The sequence below is a fragment of the Nicotiana tabacum genome, chromosome 14 (genome assembly GCF_000715075.1).
Source record: "Nicotiana tabacum cultivar K326 chromosome 14, ASM71507v2, whole genome shotgun sequence".
Classification (NCBI taxonomy): Eukaryota; Viridiplantae; Streptophyta; class Magnoliopsida; order Solanales; family Solanaceae; genus Nicotiana; species Nicotiana tabacum.
Window position 1 is genome coordinate 84,650,104 of NC_134093.1, and position 25,124 is coordinate 84,675,227.

General features: G+C 36.8%; 1 long non-coding RNA gene across 1 annotated transcript; it reads right to left on the reverse strand.

The window, feature by feature from the left end:
• Positions 1 to 14,923: 14,923 nt before the first annotated feature.
• On the reverse strand, positions 14,924 to 22,018 carry LOC142168758 (uncharacterized). Its single transcript, XR_012698728.1, has 2 exons — positions 21,069 to 22,018; positions 14,924 to 15,171 (listed from the first exon to the last, which is right to left on the reverse strand). It is a non-coding gene; the product is annotated as an uncharacterized LOC142168758 (long non-coding RNA).
• Positions 22,019 to 25,124: the final 3,106 nt, after the last annotated feature.

Genomic DNA, 25,124 nt, shown 5'->3' on the forward strand with positions numbered 1-25,124 from the left:
AAAGCTTCGATTGAGGTGATTTTCGTGGTGTTCTTATCATAATTTCATGGGGGTAAGTATCTAACCTCAATTTTGAATTTCAACATGATTACACTAGTTTAGTTTTTAATTAATCCATGATTTGATTGGAGAATTGTGATTTATCAAAAAACTTTTCTAAAGAAAATTATTATGTTTTTAACATTTCGGAGTCGGAATTGGATGAAATTAGTATGGTTGGACTCATATTCAAATGGGTTTCTGGAAATTATAAGTTTTATCAGGTTCCGAATTGTAGGCTCGGGTTGACCTTTTGTTTGACTTTGAGTTTTGATTAAAGATTCGACCTTAATCGCTTGAGTTTATTTCCTAAGGAATTATTTGATGTTTTGGAGTTGCTTTTGGCTAGTTTCGAGCCATTCGAAGGTTGATTCATGTGGGATGGCATTTACAAAGCATTGATGGGCTTGCTTGGTATTTGATTTGGCTTGCTTGAGGTAAGTTTCTTACCTAAACTTGGTTGAGGCACTACTTGTCGGCGTCATTTGTGATAACTAAGTGCTATGAGTGGCGTACATGTGTGGGGCTAAGCCCATGTGTGTGAATGGGATATTTTCCATGCTCGGGGTAGTGCTTAGGCTATGATATGCCTTAAATTGATTGCTAAGCTTCATACTGTAATGTTTCTCTTATTTGTACCCCTATTGTAAGCTATTTGAGCCATGTTTGAGGTTCCATAGAGGTTAATCCCCTGATTGAGCCTGATAGCTGCTATTGTTTTTTATGTATTCACCTGATTTGAGCTATGTTATCACATTTGTACATACATACACCTTAGCATATCACTTATACCAATCCATGATTATAAAATTTGATGTTCTTTGATCATGTACATATATACATTCATATCTATTTTATGTCTGATATGGTTTGGACTGGTAGCCTGTGACCACGCTAGGTGGATTGTGATATTATGCATGTGACCATGCCCGGCAGAATGTGATATTGTGCATGTGACCACGCCGGGCAGAATGTGATATTGTGCCTATGACTATGCCAGACGGATTGTGATACTAAGCATGTGACCACGCTGGGCATATTGTGATTATTAGCATGTGAGTTGTCCGTGTGGTTATAATATCATTAGCACGTGAACTGTCCGTGCAGTTGTTATATCATTAGCACGTGAGTTGTCCATGCAAATCCAGATATTGATATTATTGGCACATGAGTTGTCTGTGCAGCACGTGAGTTTCCATGCAGTTGATATTATTAGCACGTGAGTTGTCTGTGCATCACATGAGTTATCCGTGCAATGTGTGGATATGGGTCCATCCCCCTAGGGTTTCTGGTTGATGTGAGCTCTGGGAGAGCTGGTTATTGGTTTGGTTAGTGAGATTTTGATGTGGGCCTGATATCCATGTTGTGAATTCTATTTGGATCGAGTTGCGTGCCGCAACAGATTGATATTAGGTTATTGCATTTCATCATTACTTGCAATTTTCTTGGTTATTACCTAACTTATTTGCATATCTTCCTTATATGCTAGATTGTTGTCTAAGCATAATACGTTGACAAACTTAGAGCACCAATGTGATTTTATCTATGATTTCATGATTTAATCATATTTTCTATTCTGTACTTGTTGGAATTATGTAATGTACATGTGATAGCGAGTATCATTTATAATTCTTGCTTTTATTATCTCGCCGATGTTAGTTATGATACTTATTGAGTAAATAGGGTCGGTTGTACCCCTACTACACTTATGCACCCTGCGTGCAGATTTTTGGAGCTGATGTTGTTGTGTATGACGAGAGCTGACATTGAAGATGCACCTACCTTTCGGATATAACTACCACTTTTCCTTGGTAGTTTTAGATTTTAAACTTTGTTTATGTATATTACAAACAGATAATGTATTATTTCGTACCAGCTTTGTAAATCTTATTCTTCGTGGCTCGTGACTTGTACTACCAGTCCTTGGGTTATTGTATAAAAGTTTAGTTAATTCGTCATTGATTTCTTATTAATCTCATTTGGATTGTGTTGACTGTTAGTTGGCTTACCTAGCGGGTTGGGTTAGGTACCATCATAGCTATTTGGATTTTGGTTCGTGACAAGTTGGTATCAGAGCACTAGGTTCGTAGGTTCTACGAGTCATGAGCAAGTGTCTAGTGGAGTCTTACAAATCGGTATGATGACGTCCATACCTATCTTCGGGAAGCTACGGGGCATGTAGGAAAATTTCCCATTTTTCATTCCTTCTCGTGCGATATTGATTCAACTCGAAGCGTATCTCATTGAATTCCTTCCACTCACTCGTATGTTATGTGAGTGCTTGATATCGCTGTGCATCGATGACTTACAATTCCATGGATGAGGTGCGAGATATGTTTTCTGTATTTTGGTGATGGGCTAGTCTGGAGGACTTGAGGTTAGGGTTAGATCGCAGCTTGGGCTCGGTGGTTTCGGTTGAGTGAGTATGTGCTTTTGGACTTATATGTTCGGTAGTGTCCTTAGGAGTAGGATTTATGGCTCAGTGAGTGGTTGGATAACTATATGATGAGTATTATATGACTGAGGTCTGTGCTTAGACGATTTAGATTTCACGAGAAGGGTTTGCTTGGGATGTGTAAGGATTAGGGATGCTTGATTTCTGTCTTGATATGTTGTACAGTCTCGGGTTATGAGCATGTTCAGGGATCTTTCATGTTGTTTATTTTTTGGGATGAAGTAGATTCTTATATTTTGTTGGCGAGTTTAGACTCGGGAAGATTTAGCGATTACATAGTGGTTGTGGCCATGGTAGGTCATAGAGGAATGCCAGTTTGAAGACTAAGAAGGTGGGTTATCTTCTGCGGGATGTTCTGAGGTTGTGTGATCCTAATGATGTTATATAAAGAGTTTTCTTTATATCAGTGGGTTATATGTGTTGCAATTCTTGTTGGGATCACTTGAGGAAGTTGCATGATTGTCATGAGGATGAATGTGACCTTAGCAGAAGATTTGGGGCATTTTATGATTTGTGCTACATGAGTTGTAAAGGATTCAGTTGAATTATAGTGTGAGATTATGGAAATAATGGAGTAAGGGTATTGTGGAGTATCAGATATTGTGTTCTATGTCTTTGAGCCAAGTGAGGGAGTCTGCTATCGACGATTAGACTGTATATTTATGTGTTATATTAGTTTTAATCTAAGGCATACTTGTAGATTGGTTATGACTTGAAGAGTTTGATTTTGAGGATGACTTGAGTAAGAAAATTTCTGGATGCATGATGTATTACACTTTGAGGATATATGGAAATCTTGGAATAATTTGGGTTTGTCATTCGTGATGGATGTAATGTGCTAAGAAAAGGAATTCACTCAGTTGCTTAGAGATGTGGGTTACTTCTGGAGGTGGTTGTGTGTTAATGAAGTACAAGTCGTTCGGCTTGTATCGGCGACGCGTAACGGATTTGAGCAGTGTGGATGACTCTCGAGAAGATTCTAATGAGTTCAAACTTCATATGTGGTATTTGAGGATTTTCCAGGATTTGTATGTGACTAAGATCTGAGATTTGTATTAGTAGGTGTCGAGACTTGCGGTATTTCTATATCAATATTTCAGTATCAGAGAGGTTAAGGAAATAACGTTAGATTCACATAAGGTATCTTTAGAGTAGGTATCTTAGATGCGGTATTTTTGGATACCTAAGATGGAATACAGTGGCTTATGGGCCTTCGGACGACGAGGTTTCATGCTAGGAAATATTGTAGTGAGTTTTAGATTAAGGATCGTAGTGTACTAGCAAGGAGAAGTGTTAACTTGAAGGAAAGTCGAGAAGGGTTCGAAGAAATAGGCCAGTTTGGTAGTGGTTTGGATCAGCACAATAATAGAAATGATTGATTCTTTTGGTTCTTTTGATGTGATGAGTCTCTACCGGTGTTTTGTGGCAACACTCTCGGGTTTGGCGATCTGCATGATTTGGTTGAGTTAGAGAGATTCAGTTCTGATGGCTTGGTTATATGCAAATGGGTTCTGAAGAGTTCTCGATGGTGTCGACCACGACTTGAGATGGATATTTTCTACAGGCATGGGGAGTTTGTTGAGCGTTATCATTTTCTCCTAGATGGGATCAACTAGAAGGTTTCTGTCTTATTGAGTGTGTATTCTGCTTGTGACTCGAAGTCCATAATGGGATTCTCGTGCTTTCATATGATGGTAAAGTAGATGTGGTGCGAATGTGTGATCGAGGTTTGCATGTACGAGGTTGCAATTTCGTTAGGAGTGAAGGTCATGAGTTCTAGACAGCATGGGTAGTTTCAGATGTTTAGAAGAATGCTAGTATTATTTGGTATTACTTGAAAAAAGTGGACATTTTAGAAGGGCGCATTGTATTTTGACTTGCGGATACTACCGGTATTATGGTAAATGCCTGTTTGATCGACTGCTGATGTTCATATTTTTCTACATGGCACAAAAGAATTATGGAAGTATTTCTTGAGAGATGATTGTGTATAAGGGATGTGTTGGTTATTTGAGTGGTGGAGTTGGGATCGAACATGGGATTTTTTGTATTTTGGGGATTCAGAGACTAGGAGGGTTCTCAGAGGCAGATTGCTCCTTGGTTGCGGACAATGAAGGTATGTTAAGGGGTTGACAACCAAGTGTATGTATTGTGGATGGGTTATTGTGGAATTCTCTGATGTTATCTATATTTTTTGGGAGGATCAAAATTTATTTGGAGGCCACATGCAGGCCTATTGAGGATATGCATTCTATATCATGTCGGATTCCTTTACTCAACATAGCTATTGTTGAAGGATGTGTCATCAGTTAGAGTTGATCTTATTTGTGCTTGATATGTTCGGGGTTTTTCTCTCATATATTACGATGGGTTATGAGATTACTGACTATTTACCCCCCGATACGGTTATGTTTGGGCATTATGGCAGAATTCGAGCAAAATGGCTCTTGGGGTGTTGAATGGTTGATTGCACAATGGTTATGGTCTTTTCTGTTAGTGGTATATTGTGCTATCCATTTCTACATGGTTATGGTCATGCACTTCGTGTGTTTGTTGTTGATATGCATATGGTTGTTGATTATGAGCATCATGTCTTGAAGTATTCCATATGGACCGGTGTTTGGATAGGGTCACGCATCGCATCAGAGTTATGTTGGGATATAATCCTTTATGCTAATTTCGTGTGTTTTTATTCTCCTTTGTGTGATGGGTTCATAGCATTGCGCTTCGTGGTAATGTCTGTATCGCTTGAGGGATGGTTCTCTCATACGATTCTCTTTCCATCATTGCGTATATCCGAGTTGTTGCTTGTTTAGCGAACGAATTGCATGGTATATGGCTCTAGGTGGTATTGGTGTGGCATGTCGGTCGAGTAACTTGCACTGGATGAGATGAGATTTTGAACCTGGAATTAGTACTATCAGATTGGGATAAGGTATGTTTGGAAGAATGATGTGAGAAGACAACTTATAATTTGGCAGCGGTTCTTGTTAGGAGAGAGGGTTCCATGACTTGTTGATCTGATGAGTGGTTATTAGTTTTTGCGTGTTCTTTCTTCATTGGCAGTGTACGACGGTTTCGAATAAGGTTTTATTCAATATGAGATTTGTTACCGGTACTAGGTTTATTTTTGGGCAGCTATTGTGATCAGAAGTTAATACTATGGTTACCAGAGTTATGAAGTATATCATGTGATTACATCTTAGGATATGGTTATGGCTTGATAAAGCTTGTTCAGACTTATACAGTGTATAGATACGAGAATCGGGTCTTATAATGAATTCCGGATGTTGAGAAATTGGGTTCTAAGGTTTACAGACTAAGGTTGAAGTAAGAATCTTCAGTTATGTTGTGTTATCAGTCTTACATGGATTGGGGTGACGTGGAATTAACCATGGGTATGTGCATGGTGAATTTATACAGTGATTTTATGGCTTTGGAACGACTCTTGGCACGTTTGAGGACAAACGTATGATTAAGTGGGGGAGAATATAACAACCTGACCGATCGTTTTGAGCATTTACATTCTGCTCGGTGGTTCAAGGGCATGAGTAGCTTCATAATGTGCATTATGACTTGTTTGTATGGTCGGTTTTGGTCTTCGAGTTGTTCGGAATTGATTTGGGAGAATGATTCTTAAATAGGAAGCTTTAAGTTGGAAGAGTTGACCAAATTTGACTTTTGTGTATTTGACCTCGGATCGAAGTTTTGGCGGTACCGTTAGGTCCGAATGGTGATTTTGGACTTGGGTGTATGCCCGGGTTTGCATTTGGATATTTCTAGAAGATTTTGGCGCTAATTGGCAAAAGTTAACAATTTGAAGGTTTGGAAAGTGATCACATCCAACTCTAGTCCTAAAAAGGATAAGCGGTCACTGCAAATATAATCCGGTCTAAGAGTCCGGAGTCGAATCCCACAGAGAACTAAGGTTTAGCTACAATTGTTCATTATCACAAAAAGACAAGCTCGAACAATTCCTAAGTTATAAATATAAAAATTCTTATGTCTAACTAATTAACTAACAAATTAAAGGAGTGAATTAACAACTAAAGATACTAAGGGTTCGAGACAAGATTAAGGAGGTCTAGAGTTATGATTTAACCAATTATCGGAATCCTTCCCGCAATATCTTCTATTATTTCACCTAAGTATTCTCTACTGATCGTGAGCACTTCAGGTATCGTACTTTTCTTTCGAGCAACTACTATAATTTATTAGACATATTCTCTCGAACTATGCTAGCTGGCACTAGTTCACCGCTCACTAAGATCACACCAAAGTTTCGTTATTCCTAATCCCACCTTTAAACCCTCAGTATTAATTTCTCACATACGTTAGGAATGATATTGTTCAACAACTACCTATATGTACCCCTTTTCAAGTAATACACACTAAATAGGCATAGTCAATGGTCATTCAATCAATAGCAATAAATACGTAGCTGAACAACTAGAAAAATCCAACGGGTTAATTATATAAAAATATAACAAGAATTTATCCTACAAAAGGTCCCATCAAAATCATAGATAACAAATTAGCTATTCATAATAGTATATAAAACTACAATACTAGAATCCATAACCAACAATGGAAATAGGAAGAAGAAGGTGAAAAACTCGTAGAAGAATTCTCCGCCTTGCTCCTAGTGTGTTCTTTCCTCCTTAGGTCGAATCCCCTCTCAAAAACGTCCAACCCCCATCTGAGACATATTTAGGGAGTATTTATAGGCTAGGGTAGAAGTCTCCAAGTCCAAAATTGAGTAGGAAATAATTTATTCGCGGACTGGGGGATCATGCCTTAAGCCAGGCGAGGCTTGGTTTGTAGCGAGGTTGAGCTCACCTTAAGCTAGGCAAAGCGAGGTCTATAGCAAGGAGCAATGTGCTATAGAGCTGGTTACGACTGGCTTGGCACCAGGCTTGGGTATTTCGTGCTTTTATGCCCTTTTCTTGTATTTTTATCCTCATTTCGTGAAACCTTGACTCGTTTTTGTCTTTCTATGCTGCTACACATAAAACAACATAATTTAGCTCGAATGTCGTACAATTAACCACTAAACGAACAATATGTAAGGCGAGTAATGTACTAAAAATATAGCATTATGGCCAAATCTCAAAAAGTTTATAGGTTTGACAGGGAGTTGACTTTGATGTTATCGGGTTCGTATTGTGGTTCTGGGAGTTAAAATAGGTTCGTTATGTCATTTGGAGCTTGTGTGCAAATTTTGAGGTCATTCCGAGATGATTTGATATGGTTCGGCACGAGTTTTGGAAGTTGAAAGTCTAAAAGTTCATTAAGTTTGATTTGAGGTGTGATTCATGGTTTTGATTTTGTTATGTGAGATTTGAGGCCTCAAGTAGGCCCGTATTATGTTTTGGGACTTATTGGTATGTTCGGACGGGGTCCCGAGGGGCTCGGGTTCGGATAGGTTTGGGTTGCGTTGCGCTTGTTTAGATGTTTCGACAACATTTCTTCAAGCATAAATGGTACCATATTAAGAAACTGAGCTCAAAATTTTGTTTCCATTGAAGCATTAGATCCTTATCGTAATTACGGAGTCATAGCAAAAAACAATCGTCTAATATAGACACAGTATGAAGGAGTTATGCCCATTTTAGTGTCTGAGAAGTTAATTGTTGCTGGTGCTTTATAGATGCGAAGTGGGGCCCTCATATGCGACCCCGCATGTGCGAAAAGCGATCTGCAAAAGCGGAAATGACTGCTGAAAAACCGCAGGTGCGGCTTTTGGGGCGCAAAAGCGGAAATCCCTGTGTATAAAAAAATCAAATTGCGTTCATTTGCTATTTTTAGCATATCTTGAGTTCTAGAGTTGCGATTGAAGTGATTTTCGCGGTGTTCTTCTCGTCTTTTCATGGGAGTCAATATCTAATGTCAATATTTATATTTTAACATGATTACACTAGTTTACTTGTGAATTAATCTATATTTTAATTGGAGAATTGTGGATTTTTATCAAAAAATCTTTTCTAAAGAGAATAATTGGATTTTGAACATCGATTCGTAGTCGGAATCGGAATAGGATGAAATTAGCATAGTTGGACTCGTATTCGAATGAGTTGTAGCAATTTGTAAGTTTTATTGGGTTCCGAGGTGCGAACCTGGGTTGACATTTTGGTTGACTTTGAATTTTTGATTAAAGATTTGACATTAATCGCCTGGGTTTGTTTCCTATGGCATTATTTGATATTTTGGAGTTGCTTTTGGCTAGTTTCGAGCCGTTCGGAGATTGATTCGTATAGGATGGCATTTTAGAGTATTGATTGGCTTGCTCGGTATTTTATTTGGCTTGCTTGAGGTAAGTATCTAACCTAAATTTGGTTGAGGCTCTAGTTGTCGTAATTATTTATGATAGATACATACTATGAGTGGCGTACATATGTGGGGCTAAGCCCATGTTCTTGCACGGGGTATTTTCCATGATCGGGGTAGTGCTTAAGCTATGATATGCCTTAAATTGATTGGTAAGCTTCATACTGTGATGTTTCTCTTATTTGTACTCATGTTGTGAGTTATTTAAGCCATGTTTGAGGTTTCACCTAGATTAATCCCCTGATTGAGCCTAATAGCCGCTATTTTGTGATGTATTCACCTGATTTGAGTTATGTTATCACACTTGTACATGCATACACCTTAGCATGTCACTTATACCAGTCCGAGATTATGAAATTTGATGTTCTTTGATCATGTACATATATTCTTTCCTATTTGCTTTATGTCTGATATGGTTTGGACTTGTAGCATATGACCACGCCGTGCGGATTATGATATTGTGCATGTGACCATGCCAGGCGGAATATGATATTGTGCCTGTGACCATGCTGGGTGGATTGTGATACTGAGCCTGTGACCATGCAAGGCGGATTGTGATTATTAGCACGTGAGTTGTATGTGTGATTGTTATATCATTAGGACGTGATTTGTTTGTGCAGCACGTGAGTTGTCCATACAGATCCAGATATTGATATTATTGGCATGTGAGTTGTCTGTGCAACATATGAGTTGTCCGTGCAATTGATATTATTAGCACATGAGTTGTCCATGCAGCGTGTGGATATGGATCCATTTTCCTAGGGTCACCTTCTCATGATTCTCTCTTGATGGTGTACACATGAATTATGTAAAACCGATGGGTTTCTGGTTGATGTGAGCTCTGGGAGAGCTGGTTATTGGTTTGGTTCGGTTATTGTGATTCTGATGTGGCCTGAGATCCATGATGTGAATTCTATTTGGATCGGGGTGCGCACCGCAACAAATTGATATTCGGTTATCGCATTTTCATCATTACTTCAATTTTCTTGGTTATTACCTGACTTATTTTCATATCTTCCTTATATGCTGGATTGTTGTATGAGCAGAATACGTTGAGAAACTTAGAGCACCAGTGTGATCTTATATGTGATTTCATGATTTCATCATATTTTCTATTATGTACTTGTTGAAATTATGAATTGTACAAGTGATAGCGAGTATCATTTATAATTCTTGCTTCTATTACCTCGCCGAGATTAGTTACGATACTTATTGAGTACATGGGGCCGGTTGTACTCATACAAAAATTCTACACCTTGCATGTAGATTTATGGAGCTGATGTTGATGTGTATGGCGGGAGCTGGCATTAAAGATGCACCTACCTTCCGGATATAGCTATCACTTGTCCTTGGTAGTTTTAGATTTTAAACTTTGTTTATGTATATTCCAAACATATATTATATTATTTCATATCAGCCTTGTAAATCTAAGTCTTAGTGGCTCGTGACTTGTACTACCAGACCTTGGGTTATTGTATAAAAGTTCAGTTAATTCATCATTGGTTTCTTATTAGTCTCGTTTGGATTATGTTGACTGTTAGTTGGCTTACCTAGCGGGTTGGGGTAGGTGTCATCATGCCTAGTTTGATTTTGGATTGTGACGGGGGAGGGGTAATGCACCGAAACCAAAAGGCCATCCGTCTTTGTAACTAATCCGATCCCCGTCCTAAAATATGGGTTGACACTTTTAACAGAAAAGAGCCAGGCGTATGTGCGCCCCCATTAGATGTAGAAGACTCAGAGAGAAGAGAGTGGCGTAACAGTTTGCATACAGTTCACACAAATATCAAAGCGGTAAATAAGTAGCAATTAACACATTATGCACAAACATGTATTATCAGATAATTCCCAAAAGCCAAGAATAAAAATGCATTTCTAGCTCGATTCTGAACCTTGAACCAAAGATTCTGGCTCATATCCCCATCGAAGTCGCCAGAGCTGTCACACCTCCTTTTACCTTAGTGATTGTGGAAAGAAAGAAGTTTTTTAAATTAAAGTGACGCTATTTGAAAAAGGATTCATTTTATTTAATTTAGGAGTCGCCACTTGGAATTATTTTTTACGGTGTTCCAAATCATCAACTTATTAAAATTCCCGATTCAAAGAAGTTTTGACTCCGAGTTATGGTATGAGAAATACAGAAGTCCGGGTAAGGAATTTTATTAATCCTTAAAAAGATGTGAGGTACTCCCGAATTCTGTGATTTTAGCATAGTTTCTTAAACAAATTACACTTGGCTTAAATTATCCAGATTATTATATGTTTTAAGGAATTATTACACATTTTTACTTTTATAACGCTTTAAATTACATGTTTTTAGATAGTTATGGGATTTATCTGGAACAAGTCACGTTGTCGTGCGCTTGTTATTTCTACATATCGAAAATTATGCCACGCATACGTACCCATAATTTAACAACACTTTTATTATTATTATTATTATTATTATTATTATTATTATTATTATTATTATTATTATTATTATTTGAAGTTGATTGGTCAAGTTGCCAGAATGCATACTTGAATTTGGTATTAAGTATCACAGCTATGTCACGAAGATCGTACCCATAACTATGATAATTATTATTTAAACGTGCCTAAATAGCAACTAGCATGTTATTCCTATGTTTTAGATTATTGTGGGTCAAAAAGAGTTATGGAAATATTAATGGAGAAGGATGCATGATTTAACCCTCACTAAGATTGTTCACAAAGGCTGTCGTATTACATAAACTTTTAGGAGCACTTGTAATTCAATAACGTTCTAACTTTAGAGGGGATAATAGTATTGAAGTAGTACGAATGCTAAAAGATTATTGAGGAAATTAATAGATTAACTTTATACTAATTCAATTTTACGCTACAATACTTAGCATTCCCTTTTATGTTGGATCAATTTTATAACTAATCAGAGAGATTATCAAAATCATGATTGGCATTCAAGTAGTGAAAAAATATGCATTTGACACGGCTGGGATTATACAAAAGAAACTCCAAGCCCTTGAATGTATTTGGAACTCAATTTGAGGGGAAGTGCACACTTATCCAGTAATAAGACATGTATTTACTTTTAAGCCATTGTTTAAAATGTCTTTAGTCTTTAGCCACTGCTTTAATAAACTTTTACCCGCCCAGACGAAAATACCCTTCTGCTATAATTCGCTGAAACCTACGCGGATTGCAGAGAACTTCACTCAAAACTTCGCTCAAATTAAGGACCAAGTGTCCTTAACTTATAAGCTTGTTATTGTAAGTTCACGATTACCTGCCCTTAACTTTTAAACTTGTAACTCTAAGTTCAGGACTACATGTCCTTAACTTTTGAACTTGAAACTCGAAGTTCAGGACTACCTGTCCTTAACTTTTGTGCTTGTAACTCTAAGTTAAGGACTACATGTCCTTAATTTCTATGCTTGTAACTCTAAGTTAAGGACTACCTGTCCTTAATTTCTGTGCTTGTAACTCTAAGTTAAGGATCAAGTGTCCTTAATTTTTTAACTTCCAACTCTAAGTTCAGGACCAAGTGTCCTTAATTTATGAGCTTGTTACTATAAGTTCAGGACTAGTTGTCCTTATTTATGAGCTTGTAACTCTAAGTTCAGGACTACATGTCCTTAACTTTTGAACTTGGAACTCGAAGTTCAGGACTACCTGTCCTTAATTTCTGTGCTTGTAACTCTAAGTTAAGGACTACCTGTCCTTAATTTATGTGCTTGTAACTCTAAGTTAAGGATCAAGTGTCCTTAATTTTTGAACTTCCAACTCTAAGTTTAGGACCAAGTGTCCTTAACTTATGAGCTTGTTACTGTAAGTTCAGGACTAGCTGTCCTTAATTTATGAGCTTGTAAGTCTAAGTTTAGGACTACCTTTCCTTAACTTTTGAACTTGTAACTCTAAGATCAGGACTACATGTCCTTAACTTTTGAACTTGGAACTCGAAGTTCAGGACTACCTATCCTTAATTTCTGTGCTTGTAACTCTAAGTTAATGACCAACTGTCCTTAATTTTTGAACTTCCAACTCTAAGTTTAGGACCAAGTATCCTTAACTTACGATCTTGTTACTGTAAGTTCAGGACTAGCTGTCCTTAATTTATGAGCTTGTAAGTTTAAGTTAAGGACTACCTGTCCTTAGTTGTTGAGCTTGTAACTCTAAGTTTAGGACTACATGTCCTTAACTTTTGAACTTGTAACTCTAAGTTCAGGACTACATATTCTTATTTATTGAACTTGGAACTCTAAGTTCAGGACTACATGTCCTTAATTTATGTGCTTGTAACTCTAAGTTAAGGACCAAGTGTCCTTAATTTTTGAACTTCCAACTCTAAGTTCAGGACCAAGTATCCTTAACTTACGAGCCTGTTACTGTAAGTTCAGGACTAACTGTCCTTAATTTATGAGCTTGTAAGTCTAAGTTAAGGACTACCTGTCCTTAGTTGTTGAGCTTGTAACTCTAAGTTTAGGACTACATGTCCTTAACTTTTAAACTTGTAACTCTAAGTTCAGGACTACATATCCTCATTTTTTGAACTTGAAACTCTAAGTTCAGGACTACCTGTGAATTCAATATAAATATTTAATACTTTTTGTATGTTTACAGAGTTGGATTTATTTTGTAGGATTTGTTGAACATGTTCTTCAGAGATGTATACAAGCCAATTCCAAACAAGTACAACTTGGTATTAGCTATATTGTGGCATCACCTAGAGAATGTGGAACTTGAGAAGGTGAAAGTGTTCACTACTGTGCGGAGGGGTCAAAGCCATGGAGGTACACTAGCAAGGAAGAGAACATGGACAGAAAAGAGATAGAAGAAAGGGTAACACCGTCTTTTCATATTAATTTTAATAGACGAGTGGCTACTTTTGCTCAGCATTAAAAATGATGGATAAAAAGTAAATACCACTTTAAAAAGTGGCAATCCCACGCAATTTCTACTCAATTTGAACCTTAGAGAAGACCGCTAATTGTTGTTGGGCTTGGGAATCTATTGGCCTCAACGCTTGTGTAAATTTTGGAGCCCAGCACACATGAGTCTTCAGACCTACAGACTTGATCTTTGTGTCTAAGCATGTGCTTGAGAGGTCATTTGAGCGAGTGAAATTCAAAAATAGCCAGATTTACTAGTGGTAATTGAAAAATAGCCACAGTTTCAAAAGTAATCGAAATTTGGTCATTTTTCATGTAAAAATAAATTTGAACGAAAATACTGTTCAAAATCCGAAAAATATTCCAGTATAATATACTGGAGTTCCATCATAATATAATGGAAGTTCATACGCAGGTACTCCAATCTCCAGTATATTATGCTGGAAATTTTCGTGTTGCAGCATAATATTGGCTATTTTTCAATGACTTTGCAAACGCCGGCTATTTTTCAATTACCAGTCCGAAAACTGACTAGCCCGTACTATTTTCTCCATTTGAGCCCAATGACTTTCAGAAATCATGCATGTCAAGTTCAAGAATTAACTGCACACATTAGCACTAATAGCCCCTAATTGACAGTCCAACTTTTTGCATACATAGCCAAAGAATCAATAATTAATTACAAATTCAGGTTAATGAAAATGTTAATTACAGAAATCACTAGTCTAAACTCAGTAATGCAATTAAATTACATGTTCTTTAATAGAATAACTACTCTTGATTTGAATGGCCTCGTATCTCTTTAGGCAATCTCAGAATTTGCAAAGAAGTAGCCACATGGCTATCCTTGTAAATATGACTATCCAAAGAATACTTCTTATAAGCCAGTTCAAAGCAAAATAAAGAAATAAGATTAAAGATCTGAAGGCTAATTTTAGACTTTCGCCATGTAAATTCAACTAATCAACAACAATATTTTCAATCTTAACATTTTTTTTAGTTTTACAGGTTATATATGTAAACATTAAACTTTGGTCGAAAGCTAAAACTTAAATTTCAACACATGCCATCTCATTGAGCAGATTTACTACTACAACAATTAAACATACAACCATCCTTCTCGGGGATGTCACGGCCCCAATTTCCCTCTGTAGGATATCGTGATGGCACCTAGTCTTAGGGACTAGGTAAGCCTAACACTTACTGAATTAATGGCAAACTCAACCAAAAACTATTAAACATGAACAAAAAATTTTCTATACAAAGCTTACAATCCCAAAACTGGTAGTACAAGTCATAAGCTCTACTGAGTTTACTAGAAGATCTCTATGTACAACTGTTCTGGAATAGAAATAAACAGTACAAAGTAAAATTTCAGAAGGTGACTCCGAGGCCTGCGAACGCAACAACAGGTATACCTTGAGTCTCCACAGCAATGCCCGATCGACTAGCTAATGATCAACAAACTCCGAGTACCTGGATCTGCACAAAAATATGCAACAAGTGTAGCATGAGTACAACACGGCTGTACCCAGTAAGTATCAAGACTAACCTCGGTAGAGTGGTGACGAAGGACAGTCAATACACCTACTAGACTTAATAACCTGTACAAGTATAAATGTGAAACTAACAGGGAACAATATCAATCTAAAGTTAAGCATGATAACAATAATGAAACAATGCTAGTAATAGGAAACTAAAAGTATCAATTAGCAACGAGACACAACAGGTAATAATGTCGTGGAGTAAGCTGAATGCAGTTTAAGTCTGATGAAACTAAGAAAAACAAGTAACACTCAATAAGAGCAACCACTTTCTCACAAGATTTGTTGAAGGACTTTCCCGAGGTACTTCACCTTATAGTCACATTTTACGGGTCCCAACTCATGAACCCTAATCACTTGGTATTTCGTGCCCACATTACAATTCATAACTACACGGAAGACTCACGTGCCAAGGGAGTGACAATATCAAATATCCGCACGGACAACTCACGTGCCAACAAAAATAATGATTTATGACCACACAGACAACTCACGTGCTAATAGAACAACTCTCACACAAAAGGCGGGTAAATGGGAGTACATGTAAATGGTCAATAGCATCACGATTCATCTTCTTAAACCGATATGGGTAATTAATTAGGTGTATGCTTGTGCAAGTGTTCTATCCCAATTCAAGTCAACAAGTAAGAGTAGAGACAATGAATGGAACATAAGAAACGATCACCACAAAATATACAAGGTATAACTCACAGAAGGTAGGCACACCTCTACACAAATATCAACAATAACAATACCCCCAGGCCATAACAAGCCATCACAAATCATTTTCCGACATAGCCCACCTTGTCTCGCCACGTGCACAATAATAAAATAAATGCCCACCTTGTCTCGCCACACGCGCATAATAATATTCCCACCTTGTCTCGCCACATGCGCAAATACACATATATAGCCCGCCTTGTTACGCCGCATGTATAAATATCAATAATAACTACAACACGGACAAATCACATGCGAACACCCCGACAAAATCCTCTCAACAATACCACATGCGCCAAAACATAACAACATAATAAAATGAGTTTCACAATATGTGCCCATGTGCCACAACATTTCCTCAAAACAGTTTCAATACCACAGCCGCGCATACCCCTCGGCTCAACAACACTGAGTACAATAACAATAACAACAATGATAACACAAGAGTACGACAAGTAAATAAATACAAGAACTTCAAAACATAAAGAAACGGAAGAACGAGCTCACAAAGAAAGACACAACATGGAATAATGGTCTGAGCAAGAATAGCTCAACAAGGGATAGATAATGTGTAACAATGATTCCACAAAAGTGCAATTCGATGATAAAAGAGATAGCATGAATCAATAACCTCAAATAAGAACATGTCAACAATAAACGAGATAACAAAACTTCAATCAAGGCTAAGCAATTACTGAAGAAATAATAATAACTTCAATTATTACGGAAGAAATAATAATAACTTTAATTAAGGTTAAGCAACTACGGAAAAGACAACAAGACAATAAAAAAGCAACAACTTCAATTAAGGTGCATAAGGGTATAATTGGCAACAAGGGTAGAACATGAATTAATCAATTCCAAATAAGACGCGTAAGGGTGAATTTAGTAAATGGAGGATTTAACATGCTAAAAAACTTCACATCTAATGAACATAAGAACCTAAGAGCCCTAAACGGTCAAATTTCCACAAATAAATGGGAGTATGTACTCGTCACCTCGCGTACACGGCCTTCACATGATATAATTAGTATAAATGTCTCAAATCCTAAGGGGTAGTTTTCCCTAAACAAAGTTAGGCAAGATACTTACCTCAAAGAAGCTAGATCATTTCTCTAAAATGACCTTCTCGAGTGAAACACCCTCCGGACGGCTCAAAGCTAATCAAAATAACTTCAAATCATAAATAATACTCATAGGAAATAATTTCGGATAATAAAGTTTTAATCTTTAAGAAAAACTAAAAAGTCAACCCCCGGCTTGTACCTCGGAACCCGACAAAATTTATAAAATTCGGACACCCATTCCGATACGAGTTCAACCATACCAAAATTATGAATTTCCGATAGCGAATCGCGCTTCAAATCCTCATTTTACATTTTGAAAGATTTTTACAAAACTTCCCATTTTCTTCCATTCAATTCACTAATTTAATGATATAAATAAGCATGAAATCATGAAATATAATCAATTTCGGATATAGAACACTTACCCCAATCGAACACGTAAAGAACCCCTCAGATATCGCTCAAATCCGAGGTCTACAACTCAAAATATGTTAAATATGGTGAAACCCCCGGTTTTAGAAACCTCTCCAAATAAGTCGCATTTGATACCTGAGATTTATTAATTGCATTGCACACCTGAGACTTATAAATCGCATTTGACACCTATGATTTGCCTCTGTTCCCTCAAACACCAGAAAAGCATCAGTCTTTCCCTCACAAATCAAAGGTCGTTTGTACAATGCGGTACCCATTATGCCAAAAGAAACGACGCTGAAATATCAAATAATAGCGCGACACAATCCAAACCCATACCAAACTCACCCGAGCCCAATGGGACCCCAACCAAGTATACTAACAAGTCCCAAAACATGATACGAACTTGATCGAAGCCTCAAATTGCCTCTAACAACAATAGAATCACAAATCGCGCATCGATTCAAGCCTAAGAAACTTATAAACTTCCAAATTCTAAAACTAATACCGATTCATACCAAACAACTCCGATTGACTTCAAATTTTGCACACAAGTCATAAATGAAAGTAAGAACCAATTCCAACTTTCGGAACCGGGATCCGACTCCGATATCAATAAAGTCAACTTCGGTTAAACTTTCCAAAATCTTCCATTTTTTCCATCTTTCGCCAATTTATTCTGAAACTACCTACGGACCTCCAAATCAACATCCGGACATGCTCCTAAGACCAAAATCACCATACGGAGCTATTGGAACCATCAAAATATCATTTTGGAGTCGTCTACATAAAAGTCAAACTCTAATCAACTCTTACCGCTTAAGCTTCTATAATAAGATTCCTTCTTCCAAATCAATCCCGAATCATCCGAAATCCGAACTCGATCACGCACGCACATCATAATATATAATACGAAGCTGCTCGATACGTTAAGCTACCGAACATGATGCTAATCCTTAAAAATGACCGATCGGATCGTTACAAGAAACTCAAGGTAATTAAACACATAGGCACAAACCAGATCTGGACATAACAAATTCATGCCAATCTAAGGCAGTCACATCTTATTATTTCAAATAGGAAAGTACAAGAAATTTAAGGGATTTACCAAGATCAGCAATTAACAAGCAAAATAAACTGAAATTAGGATGGAGCTCAGCTACTAAAGATCAGCAAAAAAACAACTAACAGTCTTGAATAGCCCAGAAATCAATACTATTTTCTTGTGAGGAACTTATGTAGGAAAATGCAAAAATTAAAGGAATTTCTATAGTGTTTTATCTCTTAAACTCTTTTGAAAGATGGGTCTCCAGATATGCCTCTCCGAATGAAGAGGTTAGAATTATATATAATCTTTCTAGGACTTCCTTTACCCTCTTTCTTTTACCTATTTGCCCCTACCACTTCCTCTCCAAGTAACACTAAATCTCAACCGATCACAATCATTTTTTCCTCTTTCCTAACACCTTTTAATTGGTTATGAAAAGATTCTTTTGAGTGGCTTCCTAAAATTACCCTCTTAGTTCTAAAATTACCCTCTTAGTTCTAATTTTTTACCCTTTAACTTATTTCGATCCCCTTATAATATCTTATTTTTTTACCTATTTTTTATTTTACTTTTAAAATTTACTCTGTCTGACTTATCGGAATGAGCTTGGGTCACATGGACCTAGCCAAACAGGCCTAGACTTAACTATGCCCCTCTTTTCAGGTCATAATATTTTCTTAGCTCCCTCTAGGACTGCTTGTCAACAAAGCAGACCCCCATTTATTTACTCAATACCAAATTCTAAGCGTTAAGTTAATACTGTAGACAAAAGTTCAAACTTAAATGAAGAACAATTAAACAAAATAACAACTATCACTCATACAGAAACAAAAGCAAAATAAAACAACCTAAACATGCAACTATTAGAATTAATTAGACATGCAAGTGAACTAATAAGGCACTAAGACTTAATTAATATATGCAAATTAAATAAAAAAGTAAACACTAAAGGAAATAATAGAAAAAGAAGAAATGAACATAGAGATTATACCTTTAGGGCCTTACTTTCTAAAGGATGGGGATCCTGGCAAGCAGAGACTGATTGCACAGGGGCACCCACCTTAAAGTCTAGGGTTCAATAGGCACCGCAATACAAAGCGGTCACTGCGATACTGGATTTAGCAAAGAATTCCAGCCAGTAGAGAGTTATTTTATAATCATAGGTCTATACTCCAAAAGAACTATCTCGAGTTTCAGGAACCCTAATGGATCTACTTGGAATAAAGACTCAAGAGAGGCAAATGGATATAAGAACACGAGCAAAATGGGTTGGTATTGACGTTTGTCCATCAAAGGCTTTTCACCGGTGAGTACCCATCCACACCTAACCAATACATACTTCATTGTAAAAATTCGTTGAAGATCAACGAACAAGGGATGGGAAGAATCTTGGATCAAAGGTTTGGACTATCAAAAGCCATTGTTGTACAATCAATGGCTCGATTGTGTAAATTAGCCAGTGATACATATAACAATGGCTTTTGGAAGACAAATGGGAGGCTGTAGGAGTGGACTCGATTGAAGTCCATGAAACCCTAACCGGCAAGGGCCAATGGAAACTTGAGCAGCGGGCCTAAGCTTGAACTCTGACTAGTTGTTGCAATTGACATTGGCTCCTGACAGCCAAAGTCCTATGTAACTCAGCCCACCAATTAGGTAGATGGAGAAAAATCACCTAGAGTTTCTTGACTCTACTGGGACATGAACACTATTCCCCCAAAAGTATAACTGAAATTTTCCCACTGATCTGGTTCTGCATTAGGGTAGGTTGTCTACATCACACCCCTTGGGGTGCGGTCCTAACCCGAACCCTACGTGAACGAGGGATACTTTGTGCACAGGCCTACCCTTTATCTGGTTTTGCATTAGAGAAAAATATCCATATCCTGTTTAACAGGTAACTCCTACAATGCAATTCAATCTTCCTTGACCACAAGGACAAGAATGGAGGAAAGAAGACGATGCAGAAATAACTTATCCTTCCTTGCTGAATGAACAAAAGTTTCTTTTCAAAAGGGATGCAAAGATGTAAAGAATTGGATTCTATGCATAGGATATATAGCTAATCTCATTTACCGTTCCTTAGTAAAAAATAGTTAGAGGGAAGCATAAAGCTTACTTTGTTGTTAATTGTCGCAGTGACTTCATCTTGTATTCAGACAGGAAAACGAGGGCGATTGAAAAGCACCTATGTTTAATAGACAATAACTTACTAAGCTGTCAGAGTGTGATTCTCTATACCAGAATATAAGTACAGTGTTCGGACCCGGAACTTTCTTCCTGACAAATCTAATAATCATTTCATTTAAAATGCATTAAGATGGTTCCAAATGTTGAAATGTTAAGCATCGAGCTTCCAAAATGTATTGGAGTTAAATATTCTGGTTTACACAGCTTGTAAATTTTGGAAGTGAAGTATTCATAATATACTTTACTTTCACGGACACGACATTCTCATGTGATGGAAGCAAGAGCTTTTTGGCACTTCAGTATCTCAGAGTATAGTGCAATTGAAGCAAGAAAATCGAAACTATTAAGCAAAAGCAAGAAAGCATGACATTAGACAATTTGGACAGAAAGCTATACCATAGATCACAAAGTTTCTTCCCAACCGCTTTTTAAGCTCTGCTTGTGCATACATCCAATCACTTGGGCATAGCTCTTTCACGCAGTACAAGTACATAAGGATCTTGACATTTTTGGTTGACCATTTCCCTTAGACTTGGTGCATTAATAGATCGGAATCTCCTATGACCAAAAGTTCTTTGATGTTCATGTCGACTGCCATTCTGATCCCAATGATGCACGCTTCGTATTCAGCCATATTATTGGTATAAGGGAATCTTATCTTTCCCGATGCTAGATAGTGTTGTACGGATTCTGAAATTAGGACTTCCCCAATTCCGACTCCTTTGAAGTTTGCTGCTCCATCGAAAAACATTCTCTGTCCAAGGTATGATTCTGCAATATCTTCTCCAGTAAATAATACTTTTTCATCGGGAAAATACGTGGGATTGAGAGGAAACAACTTTTAACCCCAAGGGTCTTTGGCCTATTAGTACTAACTTGCACCTATTTCAGGTCCGATAAGTAGTCCATAGGCCAAATCCTCTAATGGTTTAAGCCTGAAAGAGATTTTAAGGTAGAAACATGGGGGTTTAAAAGTTTCATGCAGGTCAATGACCTCCATGAAAACACCTGAAACTCAGTCTATTGGTGTTGGATTCATACGATTTTGACCGCCAGATGAGTAGGAATCAGAAAAAGGCAGAAGGTTAGGATTTTGAAATTCCTAGATCTACTAATTATGGAGATGAAGTGATTTTTAGGGAAAACTAGGCAAAGATTAGGAATAAGGAGGAGATGAGGAGTATCTGGTAATAATTTAGAATGGTATAGAGGTGGTCCGCCACCGTGAGGCAATTTTCGGCTGACGGTCAATGGTGGTCAAAGAGAGGTGAACGGTGGTTTGAGAGGTGATGGGTGGCGGAGGCCATTTCTGCCCAGGAGAAGAGAGAGATAAGAGAGAGAGGGGGCGGAAATTGGAAGATGAGATTTTTAGTCCCTCTTTTTTGTTTAAAAGGGGTCTTAGGTGGACGACGTAGTTTCGTTAGGCAACTATGACGTTTGGACGGGCTAGCAGGTGGGGAATCTGGATCAGGTATTTTTGTGGGTTGGGGCAGATATTTGGTGGCAACTGGACCACTAATCAATTGGTCCAATTCGTTTTAAAATACAAAACATGCCCTTTTTTCTTTCTTTTATTTTATACAAATAGTCACTAAACAAATGAATTAAATTAGCCTCATTTTGCACTAATAGCCTATTCTCATTTAATTAATAATTAAAAATTCTAACTAATTCTAATAACTACTTAATTATGCAATTTAAATCCTAAATGCAATAACAAACATCTTTTTGTGATTTCCGGTGAATATTAATGCCACTAAATGAAACAAAAATGAAACAGTACAATCTTAAAATATAAACAAATGAACAAAACTTTTAAAAGTCCTACAAAGTTTAAAAATGAATAATAGACTAAATTTTGAGTCTTTAGGAACAAATTAGAGCAAAAATCACATGCTCACATCTACACATAACCACGATCCAACTTTGTGACAGTTCTTGATACCATGTTCATAAGACTAATATTCCAATGTGCGGTGATAACTCTCTTTTTATATCAATCTGATGCACTACCATCAACTTAACAGAACATGAGATATCAACTCAACATAGGTAAAATCCATCTTGATAATCAAATCGTCAAATACTAACAGAGGCATAGGGATCATCCCTTGTATATATACACAAATCCATTTCATAATCTTTAACATTAGATAAAAAAACTCAAGTAGTCATACTTTAATAAAAGGCATAACACAAGAATAACACATACGGGTGTGTGTTCATAATATACGCGTGACTACGTCTAAGCAAGTGTAACAATGACTCCCAAGAATAGTTCATCATGCTCAAAATAAGGTACCATTAGCCTAATATTAGCTCTGTCATGGTTAATTGTGCTCACATATTCAATCAATTGAATAATATATAGAATCAAGTAGAACACACAACCAAACAAGGCATAGAGTAATCTAGAATCTACCCCGAGGGCATGAATATATATATATATATATATATATATATATATATATATATATATATATATATATATATATGCTCGTCACTTCATATATACATCACCCCCGCATGTAGCAAACATTATCAATTAATAGGAAAAACTTCCTCAACTAAAGTTAGGCAAGACACTTACCTCATCCGGCTAGTCCAAAACTCCAAAACCGTATTTTCTTGAGAAATCACCTTTAACCGGTTCGAATCTATCCAATCATCAATAATGGAAGTCAATCAATGTCATAGGAAGTAATCCTAGTCAATAAAGCCTCGATCTTGGTGGAACCCCGGGTGATAAAGAGTGAAAAATGCATGTTTTGAGTGTGTTTGTATATTAATTCTTGTGTGAGTTTGGGGAGTTCACACTACTTTTGAAGTAAAAATATACTCATTACGTGTTTCTTATATGTAGGAACAAACTTACATGGAAAATGATCAAATACGAGCAAAATTGGAGATAGAAAAGCTGAAGACAAAAATATCGGACAGCGAAGCGAGGTTCGCTTCGCCAGACCGGGACCGAAGCAGAAAAAATCAGCTTCTCCAATCCGAATTAGAAAAATTCAAATTTCCCCCAACTGAACCCTAAATCAAATAAATATGATAGTTAGCCACTTTTTTAAAGGAGAGAAGACTTTGGGGATGCAAGAACACACTTGGAAGCAGAGAAAATCCATAAGAGAGTTCGGAAACCGTGGAATTCATCTTGAGTTTTTCTTTTTCCCTTCTATTATTAATTTCTATGTATTCTTGAGAATTAATTGAGATTGCTACCATGACTATGCATGGCTAAACTCGTTTATTCTGTGGTTATGGTTTTACATGAATGTTGATATTCGGATATTGATTTGACGATTTAATTTATTATATTGGGTTGTTTATTCATATCCTGAGCCTAATTATTTTACTGCCTATCTAACAGTGAAAAGCAATATATGAATCTTGAGTTGAACTTGAAAGAGGTAATTCTTGATTGCAATAGGATTGAATAGAGCGCGGTCTTGAACCTAGTTATTGGGGAATTGATTTGCGAATACATATAGAAATATACCTATTTGCCATGCTTAGCCAATTGTGCAGGAGGAGATCATTAATGTATTCTTTTTATCTCTAATCGCATAGAAATATAGGGTTTAGAATAAATTTAATAGGCAAGTAGAAGTTGTCAAATTTTTACGAATATTATTATCCTTGCAGGTTAATAACCTCGATAAATTGATAAGTCGAGTTGATTGAAGAATTCAACAGGATTGTTATTCAACCATGACCTTAGAATATTTTTCTCACTGAATTCAACCTTTTTTACTAAGTGTGCTAGTTAATTAGTTCTTCTTTTAATCGTAACTATAGTTAGTAGAATTAATCAAACAAAAATAACCTTGAAATTGTTCTTGACTCGATAAATTAGAATTTGCTTGATTTAGTTGATAATTAATCATAAGACCTCATGGGAACGATACTCTACTCACTCTTTATTACTTTATTGACCACGTATACATGTGTGCGATTTAACCCAACAATATTTTGGCGCCATTATCGGGGACTCAGAAATTAATTATTTCACTAGATCAAGCTTTTACTACCTATCAAGTCAAGGTTTAGTTATTCTTTTTGTGTTTTCTAGGTTTAGTATAGTTTATTATGTTGTTACTTGTGTTAGATGGCATCTTTTAATAAGAATTAGTCGAATATTGGTTATTCTTATTTTGGTGATCCTTGTATATATTGTGGAGGACCGCACTTGTGGCAAAATTATGACAATATTTCCGGGAACGAGTTGGGTGCACCATCTCAATCTTTTGCATCGAATATTTATAATGTGTGCGGTGGTCAATGTAGCCATTGGGACGGTTGTCCTAATTCTTATTATCCTTCTACGAACTCATATTATGATTTTTCTAATAATATTTATGATTTGATAGGAGCATTAAAATGGAGGATTTGGAACGCACTACTCGTATTATGGACATGGTGAGGCAAGTAATTGAGCAAAATGATGAA